The sequence below is a fragment of the Nasonia vitripennis genome (genome assembly GCF_009193385.2).
Source record: "Nasonia vitripennis strain AsymCx chromosome 2 unlocalized genomic scaffold, Nvit_psr_1.1 chr2_random0011, whole genome shotgun sequence".
Lineage (NCBI taxonomy): Eukaryota > Metazoa > Arthropoda > Insecta > Hymenoptera > Pteromalidae > Nasonia > Nasonia vitripennis.
The window spans coordinates 76,175-85,561 of NW_022279618.1; the positions used below are offsets into that span (position 1 = coordinate 76,175).

A 9,387-nucleotide genomic window follows, 5' to 3' on the forward strand; every position below is an offset into this window, starting at 1 on the left:
TTTCATTTTTTTCCAATTTTCTCATTATAAATTCGGTATTGTTAAAATCAATTATTTATTTACAAAAAAAAACAAAAATGAATTTGACTTTTATATAATGTTTGAACAAGACAAGAGCACGGTTGCCGTGTCAAAAAATAGTCACATCAGTCCTTCTTAACACGTACGAAAAAACGCGAAAATACGCCCGCGCGTTACATAAAATATGGTGTGGACCAAGGGCTAAGTGGGCTTTTTGGCCTCGTGGATTTTGCAGTACTCGTCTGCGGCTCGTAAACGCCCTCGCCTTCGGCTCGGGCTAACTCGCCTTGACTCGTACTGCAATATACTATTAATTCAGCTATACACTGATTTTTTAATATTAATAGGTATTCTTTTATATTTTAACCTTGATTTTTGTCCAAAACATTAAACTTTAACCTAAACCTTTCTCTAAGTCTAACACCATTATTTATATTATTTACTTATATCTGGCTTTATCAATTTTGTAGACACACACACACATACGTAGGCGCACACATACACACACACACGTGTACTTAAGGATAGAAAAATCAGGCAAAGTATTGGATGTAACAACATAAAGAGCATGAAGATGATGAAGACCACATCTACAGAAGTGGGTAGAAGCCTTATGCCCGCATCGACTTCGAGAAGCATTGCCTAACGGTAGTACCACGGGGATCAATGGCACAAAAAATATAACTAAACAAGCCTTTACTAAAGGCTGATAAAGGCAAACGAGGGCGTTCTGTTCTTTGGTGAGGTAACCTTACTTGAGTGCGAAAGAGTTTAGTCGGTGAGAGACCGACACATGGTGGACAAATGTCTAATGGGATAGGGCTGATTTGATGATTCTGTTTGCTAAGATTTGCTATGGTCTTTCTAACATTTGCCATGATACCTCTTTCTCCGTTAGAAAAAATACACACATACACTAGCTTTACCTTTTTAGTACTAATTATTCAACTAATATTTCTATATCTGAATTGATTTCAATCTTTTCTTGTCTTAGATATTACTACCCTGGAAGAAACGTTTGCAAACCATTTAACAACAGTGCAACAATATCGAATTTAGCGAACACTTTAGCCAACCGTTTGCCAATGAAGCCACTTATTTCATCACGCTTTGTCGTAGGCCAAGGAATGCTCTGAATTTTAAAACAGGTCAAAGCACATGCAAGCTACATAAAATGTTTTCACTTGTCGATTATAGGGTTCAGGATGTGTGCTCCATAGTTTTTACTATGGATATGTGAACAATGCAATCTCGTCCTCGCGACCGGTTACGGCTCTCCAGGAATAGAGGTTGGCTGCTGTAGCTCTGGAGGCGTCCCTCCACCAAAATGACATATCAAAAAAATGACACCTTTTGAGATCATTTGAGACAAAATATCTCATGAAAGTTTAAAGATGATTATAAGATCGATTTTTCGAGACGCTTTTGAGCAATTTTGAGTATAGCATTTCAGAAACTTGGGAGATGAAATTGAGGTGAGTTTAATACATTTTTTTTGACAAATTTAAGCGCTATTTGAGGCATCAATTTTTTATATATCAAGACGTTCTAAAGACGGTATTAGGATAATAAATATTTTCAAAATTCAGGCAAATTTAAGGCGATTTTAAGATTAGAATGTTTTTTCATACGTAAATATCAAAACGCCATAATTATTCGACGTATATTTATTAATTTCCCATTATGTAAATTGAAATACATTTTGCAAATTATTCTTCTGCTATAAAATTCGCTGATTCTTTTGCATAAAAATAATCATTATATTTTATTTTAAAACAGCTGAATTCAATATTATCAACGTCAACAGCAACAAGGAGTTCTAGAATTTTTACAGAGCAAATAAAGATTGTTACAGTTATTACACGCAGAACCAGATTCACCATTACAGACACATACTCGTACAAAATATTTTACTATCCCTATTTTTTCCGATGAATTACATGCATATTTTAAACAAGTAGAATTTGAAATTTTATTTAAACTATAAGTCTCGGTCTTAAAGATGATGTTGTTTTTAAAAAGTTTTTTTAAATAGTGCAATTCGGCATCACTGTTTATTACATTAGAGTTAAGAGCACGTCTAACTTCATCTTTCTTTGTAAAACGTCCCAATAACTGCAAATGTTTTATAAGAAATATAGCGTAGTTTACGCCTACATTTGGTACGTTGCTCTGTTTTTGTGCAAAATATGGCTGCTTCGCTGTTTTCTCGTAAGATAATATTCTTTAGTTCTGTTATGTTTAATAAAATTGATGCTGATCAGCGTGAATGTGTAATTCATGACTTTTCGATCCGTTGACAAAGCTTTTTAAAATGCCATTGAAGTTTTCGAAAGAATAATATGAAGTTGTAAAGAGTGGTCCAAACGGTCTGACAATATCGGATAAAAGTAATATTAGATGAATGTTATAAGTCATGTGGTCTTTCCCATATAAAATTTCAAATCGTTTTATGTATTCTGTAAGACATAACTCTTCTTTGATTAACATTTCTTTCGAAATAATTAATGAATTAAGTATTAAAATACCGAGTACTAACAATATATGATGATCAAAATAAATATTTTGCATGTTATCTCGAAGGATTGGTAGACTATATAGTAATAAAAATTTTCTTAGCTCAGTGGCTTTCCAAAATGAATATTCAATTTTTATACCTATGCCTATAAATTGGATTGTTTTATCTAATTACTATAAAAATAGTCATAAAGATGGTTGCTGGAACTGGAAAAGTATCTACATAATTCTCAATATGCCAGGGGATATACGTTTGTTGCAAAAAATAAGAATATCAATTGGTAAATCATGGATACGCAATAATCTGGTATTGATATTGAAACTTTCGAGTCATCATAAATTTGTAAACTTTAAATACTATCTTGCAGCACAAAAAATTATTATTTTATACTTAAAAAACAATTGGAGACAAAAATATTAAAGTTTGTATTGATTATGTTATATACTGATATTATATCATGATATGTGGCTACAGGCTATAAGCCCAGCTCTTGAAGTTGTAAACTTGTTGCTTTTACTACTTAAACTTATCCGCGTAATTTTTTTGTATCAATAGACTTACAATTTACTGAGTTATATCTTTGTTTTCTATATAACTTTTAGTAGTAGGTCGGATCCATTCTGAAACTTTACAGCTAATTTTTAACTATTGGCGCAGTGCGCTGCACGCACTGGAGTAGTATTTGTTTCCTATCGCGAAAATATATCAAACTTTACAATATATAATTCATTTCGCGCTCATATAAATTTCAAAATGGCCGCGGTTTCGTCGCCGACTTCCTTTTAAAATTTTAAGGTTATGTCTCAACTCAGTTCGTGTCAACATTCACATCATGTTTCTTTTTGTAACAATAATAATATTTACAATAGAATATTATAAATACACAAATTATAATTTGATATGTATTATAGTATTTTATAGCACTGCGTGACCTAAGTCTGCGTATAAGTCACGCCTATCCATGACCTAAACATTCCTTTATTGCACCGTGCTTTATCGTCCTCGCTACGCTCGGACGCTAACCGCACATTGTAGTATAGGACTGTTTGTCTCGGATAGTTGTGACATAGCGAACTAAGGGCAGGCAGATGCTATAAAATAGTATACGATACTTGTGACTCAAATCGACCCATTATTACACGGCGTGTAATAATAGGCCGTTTAAGTCACATGTATCGTAATATACTCATATTACATTTTTAATATTTGAATCAATTTTAGAAATCAAAAACGAATATAAAATTCTACCGATACTTTTGACGCATGCGCACTACATAAGCCAATCATATTGACGCATTCTTGATGGCTTCACTTCATCCGATCATGACTTTTTTATACAGGGAAAAAAGTATTTTTTACGAATTTTTTATGATTTTTGTATGTGAAATAAATATCATCCTTATCATTATTAACTTTTATAATTTTAACAATTTCACCAAATAACTTAAGGCTTGTAGAAATACGAGTTACTACAAATGTTCCAAGTTCGTAAGTCTTACCATGAATTACAACTAGCTTAACAAATTTAACATTATTACAAAGATGATCTGTTTTTGCGATTTCATCTTTAACATCAACTATTTTTTGAAATTCTGCGCAGTGTATAGTTTAAAACGCGCGTAAGGGAGGTTAGGTTCACTGGCTTCTTCCGCGCAGATCGCCGTCCGCAGAGCATCTATTACCCAAATTATCGAGGGCCTACTACACAATATACCTTAAGTAGCAGCTCTCCTTTATCGAGGGACTGCTCCTCGATGAACGAGTAACAGCAACTCAAACACCAAACGTAACAGCTACCTAGCGCTTCGTGCTGCCGCTCTACAGCGTAGGGGCGCTGCTGCACGAATCTTTTTTCAGTGTAGCTTTATTCGATTTATTTTTTGTCAATATTTTTTTGTAAATTCGGTTTTATTAATGATACATTTAAACAATTGGTAGCTCACGTAATCGATATAGCGACACAAAGGATGAAAATATGTATAGATTAATGGATGTATAAACGCATATAAATTTTAATACATAACATAACTCCTTTTATTTTCTCCAATATCATAATACAGATAAATAAGAAAGACAATGCTTCAAAATAAAAATAGATTCATAGTGACTAAATTGATGTGCTTAAATACTCTTTAGGTTAGATCTTTATCCTTCGAGCCGCCATGCATATTGAAAAACTTTCGTTTTAAAAACTACTTAAACATATACATTTTTAACTAATCATATTAAGGCCTAGAGACCTATCAGCAAAAACTTGATATATAACAAATTCTTATCCTATTTTCTAATGTATATAAGTATTTATATGTATATAGCAAAACCATGTCTGTTCCATATTAAAACGTTGCGCTTACAAACTAATGCTCCTACACTCGCAATTATTTTTTTTTTGGATAGAGTTTATAAAAATTACTCGCATTCGTGAAAAGAAGGAATTAGTCATTGTTTGCTGGAAGTCAAGCGGCTGTCAGAGCGAACTTTACTAATTGTGACCTCACCTTGCGCCTTAGTTCTTATTATATGCTTTCAATATACTTCAAATCAATAAAAATCAAATTGATAATTGTTTCTTATTTTGTAAGTGACCTCGGAACACAGAGTTTTTATTGATTTAATAATTAAAAAACTGTACATCATAAAATATTGTATAAAAAAGTGTCGGTCATCTTACTGATTCTTACTTTCATCGTCGCCTCCCCGGCTGAAAATAATCATATGATAATCATATGATAATCATATGATACTTTCGACCGAATCCTCATATGAGAATCATATGTTTGTTATATAATATATCGTAAATTCTCATACAAATAAATAATTATTTTACCCCTACTTGATAATTATTAATTATCTTTCTTTGTACTGCTGATTTGTAACTTGCATCAAGAATTTATTTTTACATAAATATTACATTGAAAAAAATCCGGACTTGTGGAGATTTGAACCCTGAACCTCAAGATTACGAAGCAAGCGTTTTACCACCGAGTCATCGTGATCTTTGATATTGTCGATTACTTTAGTAGAATCAAATAGTCATTATATTATCTAACACGTCCTTGTATGCTTGATTTATTATTAATTAATTATAATGAGTTTATTTTATTAAAACACACTAATAGTAATTGAGTAATAATAAATAAAACATACTAGGGCGCGTAAGTTATAATGACTATTTCATTCTACTAAAGTAATCGACAATATCAAAGATCACGATGGCTCGGTGGTAAAACGCTTGCTTCGTAACCTTGAGGTTCAAGGTTCAAATCTCCACAAGTCCGGATTTTTTTCAATGTAATATCTATGAAAAAATAAATTCTCGATGCAACTTACAAATCAACAGTAACAAGAAAGATATAATTAATAAGTACCGAATAGGGGTAGAATAATTATTTATTTTTATGAGAATTTACGATATATCATACGACACTCATATGATTCTCATATGAGGATTCGGTCGGAAGTATCATATGATTATCATATGAGTATTCGGTCGGAAGTATCATATGATTATCATATGATTATTTTCAGCCGGGTCCACTTTGCGCCGTAGTTCGCATTGTTTGTCTAAATTACATAAATTGGTGTGCATATTAAGGCACTTGTAAATATATAGTTTTATAATATGCACCTCAGAGCACCGCGTTTATGTGTGATAAATAAGTTAATGAGCGATAAATGAGTGTATGTACTTATTATTTATAATCCAAAATATTTTTCATATTAGAAAAACCAGAACATGTCGACCAATTAGCGTGGCTCCGACATCCCCAATCCGAATTTTTTTCGCAGCAATCGAGCATCAAGAGCCTAACCTAATCACCCATGCGCCAACCTTTGTCTGAGAGCTGAACCAGTTAATGCACAATCTCTAAGCCACTCTAAGCTCAGCACATGTACTGCTTACTAAGCCATTTTTCCATTGCAGCTTCTGTTTCTGTCCTGATCACGATTACGGGCCCAAACCGAGTCATTAAACGTTTTAATAAAGCTTGCTAGCGCATCAACCTTAATAAGACTTCTAAGGTCGTTCCAATAGATTCGTTCTAATTATAACAAATCTAGACAAAAATCCCGGCTGCACAACATTTGCCTTTATTCTGCCCGAATCGGCCACTAATCTCAGCTGGCTCAGTAGCCAAGTTTCTAACTTGATTCATGCCTTTATTTAGTTATCACGCTCGTCAATACGGGTTTTTTCAGTAATTGAATTTTCTCAGGAAAGGATAAGTAGAGTATCACAATATTTATACAGAAAGTAGTTCTTATCATAATTCATCAAGATGATTTTTTTTAAGAAGTTCCATAGTTTAGTTTTTTAGTTGTAATGGTTTAAAAATTTGCATTTCTTGGTCTAACGAACGATAATCTAAAGTCTCTGCAGTATGGAGATAAATAATTTTATTCTCTCTCATATTCAGTGTGGGGGGGAGTATGTGGGGGGTATGTAGGGGGGCATTCAGATTTTCAAAAATAACATAAAATGAACGATTTTTACATTATTGTGTGGAGGGCCAAGTGGAGGTGCTGTGGAGAGGGGGGGGGCTGTCAGAGGGCTATGGGGGCGGTGGGGGGTAGTATAGCCGAAATAACTATATAACATAGGAAGATATAAATCAAGTTCTCTTCATCAAATCTCTTCATCAATCAAGTTCGGTTCTCTGTCAAGTCAAACATGAAAATATTTATTATGACCCAAACTGCATATATTCTATTAACGTAGTGTTTGTGGAGGGAAAAGAAAATGATTGGATAGTCTCAAAAACACGTTTATTGTTTGAAGAAAACTCTTGACAGTTTTGTGTCGATGCGGTCTCGGTGAGCTGTCCTAAAGGGCTGATGGGGAAGACCCCGCTCGCCTCGCGGACAAATGTCTACGCGTCGCGTCTAGAGGAACTCTATCTCTTACGAGATTGTGGAAACTTACACTTCAACACTTCTGCCGTTTGCACAATCGATCATCGGATTATTCACAGAAAGATTTTTTGCTCACTAGACCAAGGCCGCTGCACAAGTACAAAAAGTGATCTCTTGGTAGAGCTTTCATAAATATGTCTGCCAGTTGGTTTTCCGAAGTTACATAATCTACATCCAGTTCACCGTTTTCGTATTTCTCGCGAATAAAGTGAAACCGGAGTCGATGTGTTTGGTTCTCTTGTGGAACTGGGATTTTTTAACTAAATTCGGTAATTGTGCTATGATTATCGCCAAAAAGTACAGTGCCCTCGTCACATCAATATACAAGTCCATTCAACAGCGTCCTCAGCCAGCACACTTCTTTGGCTGCGGTTGCTGCAGTCACGTATTCAGATTCGGCGGTGCTCAAGGTTACAATTCTTTGACGCTGTGAGCTCCATGTTATCGCTCCACCATTCATACTGAATACGTAGCCTGTTGTGGATCTTCGGATGTCCACGACGCTTGCAAAATCGACGTCTGAATATCCTACGACGGGTACACATTCGTTCGTTCCTCCGTACATTATTCCTACGTAGTGTACGTAGCCCACGAGATATGCGAATATGCGCTTCACTGCATTCCAGTGATTTTTATTGTGATTGTTCAAGTATTTGCTCAATGAATTTAAAGTGTAAGCTATATCTGGCTTGGACACAACACTTATTAATGACCCGATGGCTCTCAATATGGTAGTGCGCACACTCTCTCTCTCTCTCTCTCTTGCATTCCTGATCTGACTTCTGAAAAAGTTTAGATTGACAATTTTAAACTTTCCAAAAGTTGAAATTGATCATGTTCAACTTTTCAAAAGTATAAAATTTAATGAGACTGCCCCAAAACTTTAAAAATAACATTTTAAACTTTTGGAAAAGTTAAAATTTGTAATTTCAAACTTTTGGAAAAGTTAAAATTTGTAATTTCAAACTTTTGGAAAAGTTAAAATTTGTAATTTCAAACTTTCTAAAAGTTTAAAATTTCACGGGACCATCCCTGGTAGGAACGTTGCCGGGTTTTCTAGATTCTGTCTGGTTGATCTACCTGAAAACCCTATCTATACCGGTCACATGAATTTTGCACATCGTTCTCGGTAGAATATTGAGAACAAATAAAAGTAAAAAACTACAAAACTCTAGGAGACGACGTTGAAACGGTCCGCCCTGGACACCAGGTATCTCGGAGACCGTCGCCGTCGCGATATTCGTGTTCAGTGATCCCAAAAATCCCCGAGTAGCAGAACTGGATTAATTTCCTTCAAAATTTACCAAGTTGTTAATTAATCATTGCCTTTTTGCAATGCACTTCTAAAATGCATATTTTTAATACACAAATGTATTTTTCAAAAAGCAATTTATCACTATAGGTCACAAAGTTTTTGGACGCTCTCACGAATCGAATCCAAAAAAACGTATTAAGATCCAAATTACTGTTCAAAAAATCGACAGTTAAGCCGTTTTCAGTGCTTTATTTCCTCGACAGAAAATATAGGTTATGGTTTCACGGGATTTATTTTTTACGTGAATATGAAGAAAATTATTATTCCTACAGTTCTAAATAATCCTTTGATTCGTTAATTATTATTATAACATATTTAAATCCATTTAAAAGGAATAAAAAGCCTTATATTTGTAACGGTTTAACTTTCCCCAAGAGACTGGATAGTCAGTCGGTTCCAGGATCAGAATAGGGGAAAGAAGCAAAAATAGTCTGTTTTTATATTCACAACAATAACAAAATATATTTCTTAATTAAACAACAGCATTTGGAATCAGTTGTTAAATCCCGGCTGAAACAGAAATCAATTATGCGTCTTGTTAAAAATACTTCGCCTCTACAAGTAGAATTGTTTAAACTAACGCGGTTAACAATTTACAAGAACATATACGCGATTTCGT

At 34.1% G+C, this 9,387-nt stretch overlaps 1 long non-coding RNA gene across 1 annotated transcript; it reads left to right on the top strand.

The window, feature by feature from the left end:
- The first annotated feature begins 415 nt into the window (after window positions 1-415).
- LOC116416596 lies at window positions 416-1,981 on the top strand. The gene is made up of 2 exons (XR_004226951.1): window positions 416-1,496; window positions 1,801-1,981. It is a non-coding gene; the product is annotated as an uncharacterized LOC116416596 (long non-coding RNA).
- The last annotated feature ends 7,406 nt before the right edge of the window (window positions 1,982-9,387 follow it).